The sequence below is a fragment of the Malaclemys terrapin genome, chromosome 13, assembly GCF_027887155.1.
Source record: "Malaclemys terrapin pileata isolate rMalTer1 chromosome 13, rMalTer1.hap1, whole genome shotgun sequence".
NCBI classification, from domain to species: domain Eukaryota; kingdom Metazoa; phylum Chordata; order Testudines; family Emydidae; genus Malaclemys; species Malaclemys terrapin.
This window is the reverse complement of record NC_071517.1, coordinates 19,718,658-19,737,737: the sequence shown is the minus strand read 5'-3', so window position 1 is coordinate 19,737,737 and position 19,080 is coordinate 19,718,658. Positions and strand designations below refer to the sequence as shown.

The window sequence follows — 19,080 nt, the reverse complement described above, 5'->3', positions numbered from 1 at the left end:
TTGACTAAAGCATATCTTCCAGAAGGACTTCCAGTCTTGATTTGAAGACATCGAGATGGAGAATCCACCACTTCCCTTGATATTTTGTTCCAATGGTTAGTCACCCACACTGTTAAAAACTTGTGCCTTATTTCTAACTTTGATTAATTTCTAATTTGGTAAATTTTATTCCTCTCCTCTCTAGGGTAAAAAGTCCCAGTCTTTCAGTCTGTCTTCATATAAAAAAAAATTTCATGCCTGTAATCATTCTGGTTGCCTGTCTCTGAATCCTCTCTGTTTCTGCTAAATCCTTTTTGAAATGGGGTTACCAGAACTGAATGCAATATTTTGATGTTATACCTTTACTTTATATAAGGGTAATATGTTGTTTGCAGTGCTGTTGTAGTCGTGTTGGTCCCAGGATATTAGAGAGACTTTCTAATAAGGGTAATATAACATTTTCCATATTATTCTCCATTCTTTCCTTTTTAACCACTTAGTAGAGGTCTTCATTGAGCTGTCTACATGGATGCCCAGAACTTTTTCCTGTTGATACAATTAGGCCTGGTCTATGCTAAATGATTATATAGATGCAAGACAGCTTACTTCAAGCTAGCTGTGGATGTCTTTTTACATAAATTTGGCTCCCACCGATATACGTGCCCCACTATGCCAAATTAATAACACCACCTCCCCAAGCAGCGTAGAATCATGGTCAATGTATTTAGGTGACACAGTAATAATATAAACATTGCATAACTTACATCGACTGTTACTGACCTCCAGGAGCTGTCTGCTCCACACTGCCCCATGCTGACTGCTCTGATCAACGTTGTGAACTCCACTGCCCAAGGGTCAGGTAGCCAGGAAGCCATCCCTCCCCTTTAAAGCCCCTCAAATTTCTGACATTTCTTTTCCTGATTGTCCAGCTTGGCAAGCACACCTAGCAGCTCTCCATTGTTCAGTATCACGGCCCAGCTGACTGTGCCAGCTATACATTGCAGACATGCTCCTGCCTGGAGTACGCAGGAGGTATTGGATCTCCTGTGCCTATGGGGGGAAGAGACTGTGCAGGCACAGTTCCGAGCCAGCTGTAGAAATGTAGATATCTTCCAACAGATTGTTTGGGGGAATGTAAGAAAAGGGCCACAACAGGGACAACTAGCAGTGTTGCATGAAAGACAAGGAGCTGCAGTGGGCAGAAGGCCAGGGAGGCCAACAATCAATTTGCTGCAGAGCCACAGACCTGCCATTTTTACAAAAAGCTACAGGCCATTTTTGGCGGAGACCTCACCACCCCCCCCAAGAGCACCATAGATATTTCCGTTGAGATTGAGTCACAGGCCCCTGCCGTAAACAGCGAGGAGGACTAGTAATGGGGAGAGGCGACCAGGGAATCCAGCTGCGTGGTGAGCCAGCATGTGTTTCTGATTCCACCTCAGTCCAGCCAGTCCCAACAGTCAAGCACGGGTAGCCTGATGCAGGGGAAGGAACCTCTGGTAAGTACGCAGTTTGCTTTTGAAATTACAGGGATGGAACCCCCAAGTAGCAGGACATGTGTTTTAGTTACTCTTTTTTACTTGTGCTAGCAGAGGTAGTGGAACAACCAAGAGAGGTAGAGTTGCTATCTGCTTTTCATTCCCCTCTAGAGTTAGACAAAGGGGGCCACGCAGAGCAGCTTGTTTATATGCACCACGATGTCCCATCTGTAGACATGTTGATGAAACTTTCATGGAGGTACTCTGCTGAAGATTTCTGAAGAGAGCTGTCTTATTTCTTACGCTGAATTAGGACACTCTCCCACACCATTCAGCAGTTACTTTGGCTGGCACCGCTGCAGTACACAGGCTAGCAGCGCACGATCAGCACCTGGACAACAGCAGCAGTTGTGCTCTCTGCCTCTGTTGCCCTCCGGAGTGAGATATCAGCTACAATCACCATTATCTGTGGAAAACTGTGCCTGTATTCAGTTCCATTGCCATATACGCCTATAATGATGCCAGCGAGCTATTCCCCCCCCTCATTTCCCCAACCCCCATGAGGGCCATACTCCCCGTGGCACTGTGCTCTATCATCCCAAGAAGAAATGAGAATGTAATGCTTTACAACTTTTGGGGACCAAGGGGAGTGAGTTCAATATCTTAAGTTTCAGTTTCCATCATGAATACACTGACAGTGGTACTTCTGTGTGTTGTATCTGAAGTTGCTGCCATTGTGGCCTTCAGGGTCTCCCCCTCCCCACAAGTGGAATGCCTGAGCCAGATAAGGAGGAGAAAGACAAGGACTCAGGATGACATGTTCCAGGAGATCCTGCAAGCCAGTGCTGCATCAGAGAATGAGCACAGGGCTTGGACGACCACCCTTATAGAGAACATGGAGAATGATAGAGTGGAGAGGAGACAGATGCAGGAAAAGGAGAGGGACATGCAGCAGGAAACGCTAGCACTTCTCAGACAGCAAACAGACCTGCTGCAGATGTCTGGTAGAGCCTGCAGATTCAACCATCCCATGCTCACCTACCTCTGCAGCTCATAGAGAACTCAATATCGGGATGTCCTTATCCCCCCCCCCCCCCAACATTCTATGTGGCATCCGGGGTCGGCACACTACCCTTACCACTCCACTGGGGGGGGGGGAGAGAGAGAGGAGAGGAGACGAGACATTAAAGACAATCACAGCGTCACATAACTGACCTGTGAAAGCCACAGTTGGTGTCTGTATACCTGAAATGGAAATGAATGTTCTTTCTCCTCCATAAGATCAGTTCTCTTAATTTATAAAGTTTTTAAATTATTTTTTAATTGCCTGGTTCATGTTACAGAATAAAATTCTATGTTTTGGAACAGAATTAATCTTTATTAGTTCAGAATATACACTGTCTAATGCTGAGCAGGTCTGACACAGAACCCATAATATCATTCACAGACAATATTAATAGATGCATTGAGAATGTTATATTCCTACATACACAGCAATCACTACAAGATTCATTCAAAAGATTCATGCAAAAGAGCAAGGCCCGGTAGATCACAATACAGCAACACACACTACTCTGGCTCACCATTAAAATGTTCTTTCAAAGCCTCCCTGAGCTGTATAGCTCCATGCTGAACTTTTCTAATAGCCTTTGTATCAGCTGTTTAAATTCAGCAGACAGACACTCCACCTCCACCCTCACCCCAGCAGAAACTTTTCCCCCTTTGCTTCACAGATATTCTGCAGGACACAGCAGACAGTTATAACCACTGGGATATTTTTCTCAGTGAGGTCCAATTTAGTAAGTAAACCATGCCAGCAACCCTTCACATAACCAAAGGCACATTCAACTGTCATTCTGCATCTGCTGTGCTTATAGTTGAAGTGCTCATTGGTGCTGTCAAGCTGGCTGGTATACGGCTTTGTGATCCGTGGGAGTAGGGGTAGGCTGGGTTTCAGAGCATTACTCTTGGCATTTCAATATTCCCAGTGTAATATGCAGGTTGTGAAAGAAAGTCCCTGCTTGCAGCTTTCTGAACGGTCAGGTTTGCTTAAAGATGTACACGTCATGTATATTTCCTGATTGTCCCACATCGATGTCGATCAAGCGCTCCTGGCGATCCACAAGCTCTTGCATTACAATAGAAAAGTAGCCCTTTCTGTTGATATATTTGATGGCAACGTAGTCTGGTGCTAAAATAGTGCTATGCAGGATGCAATTAATGGCTCTGCAGACTTGCATAACAACAGTCCCTGCTGAGGATTTCCTTACTCCAATCACTACTGGTCAGTAAATAAATAAATTAATGGAGATATCCCATCTCCTAGAACTGGAAGGGACCTTGAAAGGTCATTGAGTCTAGCCCCCTGCCTTCACTAGCAGGACCAAGTACTGATTTTGCCCCAGATCCCTAAGTGGCCTCCTCAAGGATTGAACTCACAACCCTGGGTTTAGTAGGCCAATGCTCAAACCACTGAGCTATCCCTCCCCCCGGGAATCAATCTGGTATTGCAAGTTTCTACAGTGTAATTGCCATTTGTTTCTTAATTGTCAGTACAGATCTCATTTTGGTGTCCCTGCACTGGAGGCCTAGGGTGAGTTTGGCGCACAGATCCAGAAACGTGGCCTTGTGTAAAGACCCAAGGACTAGAATCCAGGTCTACAGAGCCTGGGGCAGCTGATATTCCCACACTGCCACCAGGAGGCTATACAGTGGCACAGCCAGGGAGCACTGTACAGAATATGCACCGCAGGAAGTGCCGCCCACAAGACCCTGAGTGACAGTACCTTACGGCCCTCTGATTTGCTAAGTGCCCCTAGTAAACCCCAGGGATTGTCTCAGGAAGTTATCTGGGCCACTACACAGACCTTGGCCTCCTGCGATGCCAGACTTCACCTCATCACCTGATCTCTGGTCTCTGACTCCAGCCTGACTTTGACCCCAATTTCTGCCTCTCAATTTTCACCTGGTACTGCCTGTCTAGGGTGACCAGATGTCCCGATTTTATTTGGGGCTTTTTTTAATATGGGCTCCTATTATCTCCCCACCCCGTCCCGATTTTTCACACTTGCTATCTTGTCACCCTACTCCCGTCCCTGGTGGGTAAACCTCAGCCCAGTTGTCACTGCTAGGCAAAAGCACCTATGACCTGGCCCATTACACATTCCTCATCTGAAAGTTTTGAAGCCACTGCTCGGCATCCCAAACGTGCACGATAATACAATCCTACCAGCCAGTGCTTGTTTCTGGGGCCAAGTACTGGCATTCCACTATCTCCAGGTGCTTCATGAATGCCAACAACAACCTCAAATTGTTTTTCTCTGTACCACAGCAATCTAGCCTCCAAAGAATCATCATGTTCTCTGTGGCTCCTTTTGTGGCACTACATATACTTCAGGATCATGTGCCTTGTGCGTTCAATGCTCATGACAATAGTGCAGCACTGTGCAAGCGCCATGCTTCTGTCAAAGATAGCAAACAGTGAGGAGGGATGTATAGATTTATGGGGATTTTGAAAGAAGGTGTAAAATATTATTGGATGCAGATTAAATTATGGATGGAGAACACTGCATTATGGGATGTTGACCCCATGCTCCCAGTCACTCCTGCAGAACTTGTTTCGGCCTCATTAGGCATAGCAAAAACTTCCCCAAACACCCTGTCCTGGAGGGTGACGAGTGTCACAGTGGGATACTAATCCACAATGCGCTGCACTCTGCATCGATACGAGTGCTTCTGGTGAGGATGTGCATCGCCAACACAAGGAGCCAAGTGTGCACACGCACAAGTGATATAATAACTGTGGTGGCTGTATGCCGACATAACTTAAGTCTACATAATTTTGTACTGTAGAGATGGCCTTAGTTTAGAACCCAGTCTATGAGTAATTCAAGTTGTTCTCTCCAATTTGCATTAGTTTGCACTGGTCAGCAATGAATTTCATCTGCCATTGTGTTGCCCATTCACCATTATTTTTAATTCGTTCCAGCCCCTCTTCCCGTCACACTTTTGTCACATCAATTACTTTTAGTCCCTCATTTAGATCACTAGAAAAGAAAAGCCCTAAGGTAGATATCTCTTCACCATCCTTTGTGGTGATGACCGATGCAAAGTAATTGTTTAGCTTCTCAGTCATGTCTTTCTCTTCCTTAATTGCTCCCTGTGCCCCCTGGTGATCCAGCAAACCCACGATTTATCTCCATCTTTGTTTTTCATATAGTTAAAGAATTTCTTATTTATTTTTATACCCTTAGCTATTTGTTCTCCAAATTCCATCTTAGCCCTCCTAATTCCTTCATCTATGTTGCCTTCTGTAGCTTGTGCTTATTTTGGGGTTGGATTTCCATTTTCTGAAGGCTTGAGTAAATTTTTGAACCTTGCAAGTTAGTTTACTTCTTGCCTGCCTGCTTCCCTTTGTGTTGAGAAGTATGCATTACTTTTTAAACTGTTACTGTTTTCTTAAGCAGTATCCATGCCATATCTAAGGATTTTTATTTCTTTGCTTTATACTTTAGGGCCTTTTTGACAAGCTTTTTTTTTCTCTCTCTCTCAACTTCCTCACCACCACCCCACTCAAAAAAATCTCCCTTTCTACAGTTTAGTGTCATCATGCTAGTTTCTGGTACTTTTCCTTCCCCAAGGATGTTGAGTTTAATTATATTGTGACCACTTACAAGTGGTACAACTGAAGTTACTTCTTGAACTAACTCTTGTGTGTTAACTTGGACTAAGTTGAGTATATCCTCTTTTCTTGTGTACTGTAGAACTAGCTGTTCCAATAAGCAGTCATTTAAGGCAATTATTTTCAACTTTGTCCCTCCCTACCCCTTCAGAGTGTCACCTAATACTATCAATTCTCCCTCTAAAATAAGACCAAAATCAGTCCTTTCTTATCTATATATTTCTGCACTGGGCATCTCTTGCTTTTAGTACTGTGACTTCCTTCTTGGTCTTCCTGCTTTTTAATTTGCTCTTCTCCAGTCTTGGTAAGAACTGCAGCTAAACTTATTTTCCGCTCCTGGCACTCTGACTGCGTCCCCTTCCCTCTTTAAACCCCATCACTTGCTTCCACTCTCCATCACATCAAATTCAAGCTTCTTGTCCTTATCTTCAAGGCAGTATGTAACTGCTCCTGCCAATATATCTGCTCTTAATTCTTCCTGCTCCCATCTTGACAGATGTGCTGTTCTTCTTCTTGGTATTATGTCAGTGCTTACTGCCAACAGGTCCCAGCTAAGATCAGGATCCCATTGGCTTTGCACTATACAAATACATACACTAGTATAAGTACATTGACAACACTTTGTGCAGTTAGTGATAACTATCAATTATTCTAGAGCAGGGACTGTGTCGTACAAAACCGTACTACCATTCCTTTTGTTTCCTACTGCCTCTTGTCATCTTCTATAACATCACCCTCCACTTGGAATGTACTCCTTTTTATTGCTCACTAGACAGTCTCCCTGTCCACATTCAAATCTTTCCTTAAAACACCCTTCTTCCATGAGGCCTTTCAGTGGTTTCCCACCTAGTACTGAATCATGGCATTCCACATTTTATCTTCTGCATCATGTGTGCTTTATGTAAGACTGTTGAAAGGGGAGCAAGCTATCAACTTAAAAAATTACACTTCTGTTCGAAAATGTTTTACTTATTATAGTTACAGTCGACACCAAAGATAATTGAAAAAGTATTTTTCTCTGTTCTTTCATTTTACTCAGTTAATGTGACAGAACTTTACCTTGTTAGTTTCATTGTTTCCCCCGCAGTCCTTCAGTTTCCACTGCTGATTGTGTGGGTCTTTCGCACAGCAGCAGGAGAGAGAGAGTGAGACATTTTTAAGAAATTGGATACTGTGATTATACATCCCAGAAATTAACAGGATGAATTGAAGAAGAGGTATGGTACCTTTAAATGACTAAATTTAAGATTGATATAGTCCCTTTTAAAATGTCTGTACAGAGTTTTATTTCGACTCTGACATCTCTGGTGTGATTGCAGCATGTGTAGAGATACCCAAGTTTGCTTTGATTTAGCTAGCTTGAGTAACAATAGCAGTGAGGCCGTGGCAACACAGGATAGCTGCTCAAGTACGTACCCAGGATCCTGGGCAGGGTTGGACAGCTCGTGCTGCCACAGCTTTGTTACTCGAGCTAGGTGGATCAAAGCTGCAATCTCTGATTACAGTGTAGACATACGGTGTGTCTGATACTGATTGTATGCTCCTTGAGAGAAGGACTGTGTTTTTACCCCCAGTGTTTTGTACTGGACTGGCCTTACAATAGTACACTATTACATAAATAATAAATATCTGACAGCACGATTCACTCTAGGAACACCAGAGCACATATGCTATGAAAGGGGATAGCATGTATGTAACAGGATAAGTATGAAGCTCTGGGGTTGGGTTTTTTTTATAATTAAGCACAGCTTCAAGAATAACAGTAGTTTAAAGAAAAACATATGGCTGTAACCTCAAAATAAGAGTGACTAAGTTAAGGCATCTGTAAATTGTAAAGGTCAACAGAAGTGTTGCATCCTACAGCAGTTAGGTCCAATGGTATATAAAACATGACTGAACAAAAAAACATATAAATCTATTCATTAATGAAGAAAATTTAGTTTATCTTGTTCTTATAGGCAGATTTTGTTCCAATATGGATACAGATGTCACTAGTCTAGGCCAAGCTAGGTCAGCTGCCATGTATGTGGAAAGACATGGATTGTGGAGAAAAGATTATCTATAGAGAAATCTTATCTAGTTATATGCAAAGAGTCAAGGTTAATAATGTTATTTTTAAATCCCTGCGGCACTAAGTCTTTGGATCATACCTTTCTTTCACCTACACTGAGATTGGTGTTCGTGGCTTGAGATGGAACTTTCATCTTGTAATATGTAGTAGTGGTGTAGCCGTGTCGGTCCCAGGACATTAGAGAGACAAGGTGGGTGAGGAAACATCTTTTATTGGATCAACTTCTGTTGGTGAGAGACAAGCTTTCGACCTTACATGGAGCTCTTCTTCAAGTCTGGGAAACGTAGAGTGTCACAGCGAAATACAAGGTGGAACAACTTGTATTTAGCTGTAACACTCTGAGTAAGTTTCCCAGACCTGAAGAAGAGCTCTGTCTGTGGGGTTCGTAAGCTTGTCTCTCACTAACAGAAGTTGATCCAATAAAAGATGTTATCTCACCCCCCTTTATTTTTCTTGTACACTACTTCATAATGTGATGCAGGGAAGATAAAGTATAAGCACTTTGAGACACGGAATGTCTTTTCATTATATGTATGTGCAGTGACTGGAACAATGGGACACTGATTTCTGCTTGGGGTTCTAGGTGTTACTGCAATATAAATAATAAACAATAATATGTCCTTCAATATAATGATTTATGATAATTGTGCATTTCCCTCTTTCTAGGAAAGAAGCCATGCTTAAAAAATGTTTAAAAAGCAGTGCATTAAGAAAGAGTTGGTGTGTGGGGGGGTGCTTTTGTGGTCTCAGAGAATTAAGAATTTTGAAGCATTTCTGAGGAGTTAATGCCAATGTTCTAATCCAGGAAAAGGACAAAAACCATACTTTATTTTGTTAGCCTGAAGGCGATACAATGTAGTTCAACTGAAACACTAGCTTCTTCTTGCTGCAATATGTTGCAATAACATTGCTTGTTATGGCACCTATCCAGAGTTCAGTGCTTACCATGCTGACTTCTCCATCAAGGGATGGATATTTTTAAGTCCCATCAGATTTTTCATGTTCCACATATAATAAAACATAAGGCCATTGCCATGGTTCATATCCAGACCTCAGTGCTACCATGTACTGTTGATTTTGTGCAGAAATCCAGAGGATGTGTTTTTTCCCCCTGTAGTCCCATCAGACAATGTGTTCCATCACATAAATTATATAAGAGAGTTTTGTTCTGAGAAGTACCGTTAACTTCCCTTAGTGAAACTATATGTTTTGTATTAGTACATTATATTTTGGGTGACAGTGTGAGATTTTTCTTGTCTTCACCTTCATTTGAAGATTTAAAAAAATGATTGTGAAATTCCCATGATTATTTTTGAGCTATATCTTTGATGCATGTTAAAGGTGTGGCATACAGGAAGTAGGGATGGATAATTTACTGAAGAACCCCGAAAATGTCCACCATAAAAGATTAAAAACATTTTGTTTTCCAATCAGATACATTTAAATTTAAATCAGGAATGTGTTGATGCCAATAAAATACAGTATTGTTGAGGTGCAATATAGGTGGCTTTGTGTAAGGAATGTGCCTTCTGAATCACATTGTGCTGCAGAATATAAATTCATGAATTGCTACAATGAATCTTCAGCTATAAATCTAGAACACATAGAAACACTCAAAATAAATGGAATGGGCCAGAACAGATTTAACTTAATGCATCTTGTCTTAACTTGGAGCTGTTTGAAGTCAAGTGTGTGATTTCAGAACTTGGATGTATTTGTCTTTACACTTCCTCATGAAACTTGCATTTGACTGTGAAGCTCTCTATGAAGAAGCACAAAACAAATTTAAACAAAGTTAATTACATACTTCTAGCACAGGCACAGCATTTAAGTGAAATTAAATTGTTAATGTGTAAATATTTGCCTTTGATTTCGACTTCTCTTTTGTAACTTCAAGAGGCGATGATTAAATCTCACAATTGGAGAACATGCTTCCCAGTATTTCAGGCCCAGGGTAAATAGGTTAAGATAGGTGAAATGGGAATGTTCGTATTGAAATTTCATTTTTGAATATGTTTTAGAGCTCTGTTTAAAAACAAAGCAATTTCTTGAAGTGGCAATCATAGAACGGTCCCCAAGGTGGTCAACTTGTGCATGAATCATCTGATTTCTGTAGCTCACAGCATCTGATTGATTAAAAGTTTTTGTCCTTCTGAAACTGCACATTTGAATTTTTTGGATGTCTGAGAAGCTTCTCATTTTTAAAATGCTCCCAGCTCAGAAAACCAGTGCTGATAAAATATCTTTTTACCTTGCCAGAGGTGGATAGTGTTATGTTCACAGCATTCACACAGAAAAATTAGACAAAAACATAAAATACTCTGTAGTGAACCTTCCAAAAATTGTTTCTTAGAATCCAGAATCCTAACAGACAAGAACCAAAAACAGAGAGAGACAAAGCAGTCTGCTCCCTAAGGCAGCGATACACAACTCAGCCCAACTTGCTGATTTGCAGAGTGACTCAGATGATTTCAGACTTCCCTACAGATCCTTCTCCCTGCAAACAGGGCCAGTAAACCCCTTATTTTTAAAGTGATAACTTGTCATTTTAACAGTACACCGTAGAAGGTGGTTTTCCCCCTTCTGGCTGAACTGTTTATTTTTTTCTTCCCCAAGCCTAACTTTTAAATAAAAGTTTGCACTAGTCCTAGCATTAGTAGAAGCACATCTCCAAATCTAGATGAATGGCAGAAATGAACTTGTGAGTCAGCCAGGAAAAGAGCCCCCCTCTCTATTAGAATTTCTTATCATCAGCCCCTCCATAACTTCACATATCATTGGCAGATTGCTGTATAGGGAAATGAGACACTTCTGTCAGATTTGGTAGGCTTCAGACAATGAATCAGTAGTACATATGGTATTGATGGGAGGACCAGAATCTTCAGTGATGACTGTCAGTTATACATTCCAAAGGAGGGATAACAGATGAGTATCAGACTAAGTGACTCTCAAAGGGTGAAATACCTCTTGTAAATGCTGTTGGTAGCTCCAGATGGTGGAGAAAATGTGTGTACTGTGACTCAGTCACTGGGGAGAAAGCCTGAAGTGTACTGAGCATGGAGATTAAGCTTAATATATATTCATTAAATTCTAAATGATTTGAGAAAGATTACTTTATATGCTGTTCCTTTTTTACTATTCAAATCACATCATGTTGATCTGTTAAAAACCTATTGATAATAGACGGCTTTTTTGTTTGCACAGTTTTTGAACCCATGCTACGTTTCAGTTAGGAGAAACATATATTATGGATTTTTCAAACCTTCATATTATAATTATTTGTATTGAAGTAATGTCTCGGAGCTCCATTCATGGACTAGGACTTCATTGTGCTGCGTGTTGTACAAACACTGAATGTGACAAACGGGGCCATAGGTTCAAATCTAAGCCTTTCAGTCCTATGCGGTAAATAAATTAAGGGTATGTCTATATTATGAAATTAGATTGATTTTATAGAAGTCGATTTTTAGAAATTGATTTTATACCGTTTATTGTGTATGTCCCCACTAAGCGCATTAAGTCAGTGGAGCATGTCCTCACTACCGTGGCTAGCATCGACTCACGGAGTGGTGCACTGTGGGAAGCTATCCCACAGTTCCAGCAGTCTCCGCTGCCCATTGGAATTCTGGGTTAAGCTCCCAATGCCTGATGGGGCAAAAACATTATCATGGGTCAATTTGGGTACATGTTGTCAGTCTCCCCTCCCTCCCTCCGTGAAAGCAGCTGCAGACAATCATTTTGCACCTTTTTTCCTGGGTTACCCTTGGAGACGCCATAGCAAGCATGGAGCCCACTCAGCTCACCGCTGCTGTTGCAAGCATTGTAAACACCTCGCGCATTATACTGCAGTATGTGCAGAACCTGGCTAATCGACGGCAGCACGAGGACGATTGTGAGGAGGACATGGACACAGACGTTTCTGAAAGCACGGGATGTGGCAATTGGGACATCATGGTAGCAATGGGGCTGGTTGATACAGTGGAACGCCGATTCTGGGCCTGGCAAACAAGCACAGACTGGTGGGACCGCATAGTGGTGCAGGAATGGGATGATTCCCAGTGGCTGCGAAACTTTTGCATGCATAAGGCCACTTTCCTAGAACTCTGAGTTGCTTTCCCCCGCCCTGAAGCAGTAATACCAAGATGAGACCTGCCCTGACAGTTGAGAAGCAAGTGGTGATAGCCCTGTGGAAGCTTGCAATGCCTGACTGCTACCGGTCAGTCGGGAATAAATTTGGAGTGGGCAAATCTACTGTGGAGACTGCTGTGATTCAAGTAGTCAATGCAACCACTGACGTTCTGCTATCAAGGGTAGTGACTCTGGGAAATGGGCAGGTCATAGTGGATGGCTTTGCTGCAATGGGTTTCCCTAACTGTGGTGGGGCGATAGACAGAACACATATCCCTATCTTGGCACCAGACCACCTTGCTAACCGGTACATAAACTGCAAGGGGTACTTCTCAATGGTGCTGCAAGCACTAGTGGATCACAAAGGACGCTTCACGAACATCAACGTGGGATGGCCGGGAAAGGTGCATGACGCTCGCATCTTTAGGAACTCCGGGCTGTTTGAGCAGCTGCAAGAAGGGACTTATTTCCCAGACCAGAAAATTACAGTTGGGGATGTTGAAATGCCAATAGTTATCCTTGGCGACCTAGCCTACCCCTTGCTCCCATGGCTCATGAAGCCATATGCAGGCAGCCTTAACAGTAGTAAGGAGCAGTTCAACTATAGGCTGAGCAAGTGCAGAATGGTGGTAGAATGTGCCTTTGGACATTTAAAAGCTCGCTGGTACTGTTTGCTGACTAAATTAGACCTCAGTGCAACCAATATTCCCATTCTCATTACTGCTTGCTGGGTGCTCCATAATATCTGTGAGAGTAAGGAGGAGACGTTTATGGCGGGATGGGAGGTTGAGGCAAATCGCCTGGTGGCCAATTTTGAACAGCCAGACACCAGGGCGATTAGAAGAGCACAGGCAGGCGCACTGCGCATCAGAGAGGCTTTGAAAACCAGATTCGTGACTGGCCACGCTACGGTGTGACAGTAGTGTGCATAGGCGTCAACTCCGTGGGTGCTCTGGGGCTGGAGCACCCATGGGGAAAAATTGGTGGGTGGTCTGCACCCACAGGCAGCTCCCCGCCTGCCCCCGCACCCCAGCTCAGCTCTGCCTCCTCCCTTGAGCGCGCCTGCTTCTCCCCGCTCCCTCCCAATGCTTGCGCCGCAAAACAGCTGTTTCACGTGGCAAGCCTGGGAGGGAGAGGGGAGAAGGGGGAACGTGGCGTGCTTGGGGGAGGAGGTGGGGATTTGGGGAGGGGTCCAATAGAGGTAGGGAGGGGTGGGGTTAGGGCGGGGACTTTAGGGCATGGGTGGAGTCAGGGCGGGGCCAGGGGTGCGAGCACCCACCAGCGCAGAAAAAAGTTGGCGCCTGTGGTTGTATGTGTTTCTCCTTGATGCAAACCTGCCCCATTTGTTGATTTTAATTCCCTGTAAGCCAACCACCCTTCCCCTTCAATCACAGCTGGTAAAGGAAATAAAGTCACTATTGTTTTGAAACTATGCATTCTTTCATTATTAATTAAAAAACCAAAGGGAGATAACTGATAGCCTGTGTGGGGTAGGATGCGGTGGGGGAGGAGGGAAGGACAAGGCCCCATTGCTTATTGTAGCCACACTACAAATCAAAACAGTTTGAATGACAGCCTTCTGTTGCTTGGGCCATCCTCTGGAGTGGAGCGGCTGGGTGCCCGGAATCCCACCTACCCCCCCCCCCGCCGTGTTCTTGGACATCTGGGTGAGGAGGATATGGAACTTGGGGAGGAGGGCAGGCGGTTGTACAGTGGATGCAGCAGCAGTCTGTGCTCTTGTTGGCTTTCCTGCAGTTTCACCAGATGCCTGAGCATGTCCGTTTGCTCCCCCATTAACTTCAGCATTGCATCATGCCTCTTCTCATCGCGCTCACTTACTGCTTTCCTGGACTCTGATACTGAATGCCTCCATGCATTCAGCTGTGCCCTATCAGTGCGGGAGGACTGCATAAGCTCGGAAAACATGTCCTCGTGAGTGCGTTTTTTTTCGCCTTCTAATCTGCGATAGCCTCAGGAACGGAGATGATAGGGGGAGCATAGAAACGTTTGCACCTCCAGGGGGATAAAAAGGGAGAGTAAAATTTAAGATGATACATTTCTGAGAACAAAAGGGAGCCTCTTTCACAGTGAATCAAACAATTCACAGCAGACAGCACATGTGCTTTAGGTACAAGGTCGCATTTTGCCTTTTATATTGAGTGCCTGCCGGTATGGTGACACATCATACACGGCTGGACATCAGAATTCGGTTTCCAGGCAGCCATGGTAAGCCAAAGGGTAAGCAGGTTTGGCTTCTAACACCTTCATAACATGTGGGAATGTTTTCAAACTGCGGCGCCCTCCTTTCCCATAGCAAGCAATGCCGATTGTGTTTGCCATTTAAAAGGAGGGGCTGCAGTTTTCAGGTGGATGTGCAGCACACACCCCTCCCCACCCCGTCGCTATTTGGGATGATCCCTTCACCCCTCCCCACGCGTGGCTATTCTCAGGGATGATCTCTTTTAGCCAAGCGCAAACAGCCCAGCATGAACGGGGTCCTTTTACTGTTCCCTTACAAAAATTCCCCTATTTCAACCAGGTGACCATGAAAGATATCACTCTCCTGAGGCTAACACAGAAAGATATAGATCGAATGTTGCTTGAATGTGATCAAAACCCAGGACCATTCGCTACGATGCTTTGTGCTGCAGTGATTCCAGACTACCTGCTACTGGCTTGGCATAGTAAAGTGTCCTACCGTGGAGGACGAAATAAGGCAGCCCTCCACAGAAACCTTCTGGAAAGGCTTTCAGAGTACCTCCAGGAGAGCTTCATGGAGATGTCCCTGGAGGATTCCCGCTCCATCCCCAGACACGTTAACAGACTTTTCCAGTAGCTGTACTGTTCGCAAATACATCCCAAGTCTTCAGGGCAAATCAAACATTAAACACTATTGCTTTTAAACCCTGTACTGTAGTTACAAATGTGTACTCACCAGAGGTGCCTTCTCTGCCTTCAGGGTCGGGGATCCTGCCTTGGGAGGGTATTGGCTCCAGGTGATGAAAAGGTCCTGGCTGCCTGGGAGAACAGATTCACCGCTTGCCTGCTGTGCGTTCTCCTCCTCCTCCTCCTCCTCCTCTTCCTCATCCACAAAATCCTCTCCTTGTTGCGTGAAACTCCCCCCTTTCAGGTGTCCACGGACAGTGGTGGGGTAGTGGTAGCGTCCCCCCCCAGAATGCCAGGCAGCTAATCATAGAAGTGGCATGTATGTAGCTCTGACCCAGAGCGACCGTTTGCCTCCTTTGTCTTTTGGTAGGCTTGCCTGAGCTCTTTGACTTTCACGCCGCACTGCTCTGTGTCCCTGTTGTAGCCTCTGTCCATCATGTCCTGTGCGATTTTGGCATATATATTAGCATTTCTTCTTTTTGATCCAAGTTTCTGCCTGCACAGATTCTTTTCCCCATACAACAATCAGATCCAGTGTCTCCCATTCGCTCCATGCTAGAGCTCGTTTGCAATTCTTGGGGGACTGCATGGTCATCTGTGCTGCTGATCACACTATGCTGACCAAACAGGAAATGAAATTCAAAACTTCCCGGGGCTTTTCCTTTGTACCTGGCTAGTGCATCGGAGTTGAAAGTGCTGTCTAGAGCAGTCACATTGGAGCACTCTGGGATAGCTCCCGGAGGCCAATAACGTCAATTTGCATCCGCACTACCCAAAATTCGACCCAGCAAGGTCGATTTTAGCGCTACTGCCCTCACCGGGGAGGAGTACAGAAGTCGATTTTAAGAGCCCTTTAGGTCTACGGAACGAGATTGCTTGTGTACACGCATTCATTATAAAATCGACCTAATGCGGCTAACTTCAACCTACCCTGTATTGTGGACCAGGGTTAAATTTCATGTGGAATACAGGATGATGGGGTTTTATGATTTTTTATATTGAATAAGTTATCAAAAGCCAGACTCTGGCTCACAACTCCAAAAAGAAGAAATACTCAGAAGTATTTAAATTCAGAATATGTAATACTTTATTAAATATTTATTAAATTTAATAAATATTTAATAAATAAAATTAATACCGAACAAATATAGCTGATGTTTCAAAACAAGTGTCCTCTTCAGAGATATACTACCTGGGGGGAAAATAATTCAAAAGCTTTAAGTCACAAAATGAAACAGCTTAATCATTGACACCTTAAAAAATAATCCTTACCTGCCTTGTATGAACATTAAAGACCCCATCAGTCTTTTGATAAGAGTTGAGTTTTGTTCTCCTAGAGCTTCTATGTTGTTGGGGGGCTGGGTTTTGTTCTTTGGTTTTGGGTTTCTTGTAAAGCTCCTTGGAATGAACGATGCTATATAAATGTAAAATACAATATAGCAACAAGCTCTCCTTTCAGCTTCACTTACTTTCTCCCGGTCAGTGTCAGAAGGATTATCTTAAAATGTGAATGACTTGTCCTCAGGAAGTCTCACATTAGAAACTTTGTGGCCTGCCATTTATGTGAATACACCTATACACCTGGGACTTCATTTTTAGAAGATCTTCTTTACCTTTCCTTTTCTACCTTCTGGGTTTCTCAGCATTCCTATCACACCCTAAAAGCATTTTCCACTTTCCCTTGAGTTTCACTAACTGTAGAGACCTCCCTTCCGTCCCGTGTTGTAACTACCATTTTTCTACAAGAAGAGGCTGTTACAGTTGCTCTTTAGCCAGGCTAAGTTTATAGAGGTCAGTAAATAGGGGGTCACTGTTTGAGCAAGAATTGAAGCAGTGACAGCTTGTTCACTATTTTATTGTTAAGTATCAGAGGGGTAGCCTTGTTAGTCTGAATCTGTAAAAAGCAACAGAGGGTCCTGTGGCACCTTTAAGACTAACAGAAGTATTGGGAGCATAAGCTTTCATGGGTAAGAACCTCACTTCTTCAGATGCAAGAGGAAGAAGTGAGGTTCTTACCCACGAAAGCTTATGCTTATTGCATCTGAAGAAGTGAGTTCTTACCCACGAAAGCTTATGCTCCCAATACTTCTGTTATTTTATTGTTGTATGCTGCTAACCAAATTGACCAGTTCAGATAGGACAGGCAACCAAATTAGCTCATGAGTTATTATGAACCTATTGTGGCAGATTTTAAAAATATTGCAGACTCAATATATGAAACTCAGACCTAGCAAGATCTTGCTATTGTTATTCCCATGAAGGTTCTGTCAGCAGGGGGATCATAAGCTTTGTTAGAATTTACTGAATCTGTAGATTTTATTAGCATAATTCAGAGATTTGTTTTGTTGTGGGCTCTGTAAAGGAAAGTTACTATATGTTGTTATGCAGCTTTGCAGTCTGAAAGCTACTTAATATGTTGCATGTGATGTCATAAAAGTGGGTGTTCTTGCGAAGAATAGGATTTATATTAGGGTAAATGAAAAACAGACTGAGAGCTGTCTAATCATGTGTGGACAGGAAATTTATTTTGTATCAGTTGGCTGTTCTGCTGATTTTTTTATTTTGTTGGCATTTGAACTATTGAAAGGGTCATAGCTTCCTTTTACAATAGGTCAGTTACTTTTTGTGAAAAGACTGGTATAAGATTTATCCATAAACAGAGAGAATAAAAATGAAGCTATAGAATAATTGACCTGAAATCTATTGTTATCCATCCTTATCAGCAGTGTTATTCCATCTGAGGACATTTTGAGCCCCCTTGTTGCAACTCTCCTCAGGGTGTAGAATCTAGCTGAAAGGCCAATGTGATTTGGCAAAAGGGGACAGGAGAAAGATAGTAGTTAGCCAATTCTAGTCCCCAGCCAACCATGCTACCAAGCTTGAACCTGCCAGAGACTTGCTCCTGGTGGAAGTATAGAGGTTTTGTATTTATTTTTTCATACTTTTCGTTCCTGACTGTTTTTGCAGTACTGTCTCTAGGTTTGTGTTGGATTGACCAGGACTAGAGAGTCAGTAAAAAGTTACCTACAGTGAGCTCCAGTCTCGGTTTCTGTTGGTCACTATCATTTTTTTTAACAGGTATAACGGTTACATAATTCTTAAGTTTAAAAAATCAGCAAAATATGATTTTTTTTTAATATTCATGATGCATTAAATGCAAATTGTATTGTAGTCATACTAAGACTATAAAAAAATTCTGAATACAAATTATATAAATTAAAGCAGAATGACCAAAGTTGGCAAGTATTGCTTTGCTCGCCTTGCAAATAAATTCTAAAGAAATATATTATGAGTTTCATGTATAAAGAGTTCCTCGTGCTTTTACAGATTAACATCAGTAACTGAAAACACTGATTAAGACCAAAGCATAAAATGCTGTTTTTTCCTTAGATATAGTCTCTCAGATCATGTATGATGATTGCTTTTTTCTAGATATCACCTCCTCTCATTTTCTACTTGTTTAGCAGTGTTCCATGAGCATCTTAATTCTGATCTCTCAAATGTATGCCTATATGTTGGGTGGTTACTCAGAACTCTCAGAAAATTGAAATATGGAGAGAAATGGTGACTTAAAAATCAATTATTTTTCTTCACTATTTTCTCTATTCTTGAATGTTATGAAACCTTTTCCTGGCATACCCAGCCAATAAAAATACTTTTGATCAGTATAAATGAAGGTTACACAGTTTATTGGGTTATGCTTAGCAGCAATGGTTGCCACTGAAAAATCATCATTTGCCACATCTGAAATTACCAGTTGTTATGCTTAGCCCAGGAGACATCAGTGATGGCACTTTATTTTGAACTACATCTCAGTTTTGCTACACTAAAAGGTTGTCTTTTTTTTAGGTTATTGC

At 42.8% G+C, this 19,080-nt stretch overlaps 1 protein-coding gene across 7 annotated transcripts in view; it reads left to right on the top strand.

The window, feature by feature from the left end:
* The window catches only part of B3GNTL1 (UDP-GlcNAc:betaGal beta-1,3-N-acetylglucosaminyltransferase like 1), a 359,547-nt gene that overhangs the window by 236,376 nt on the left and 104,091 nt on the right, over nt 1-19,080 (top strand). The window lies entirely within an intron of this gene.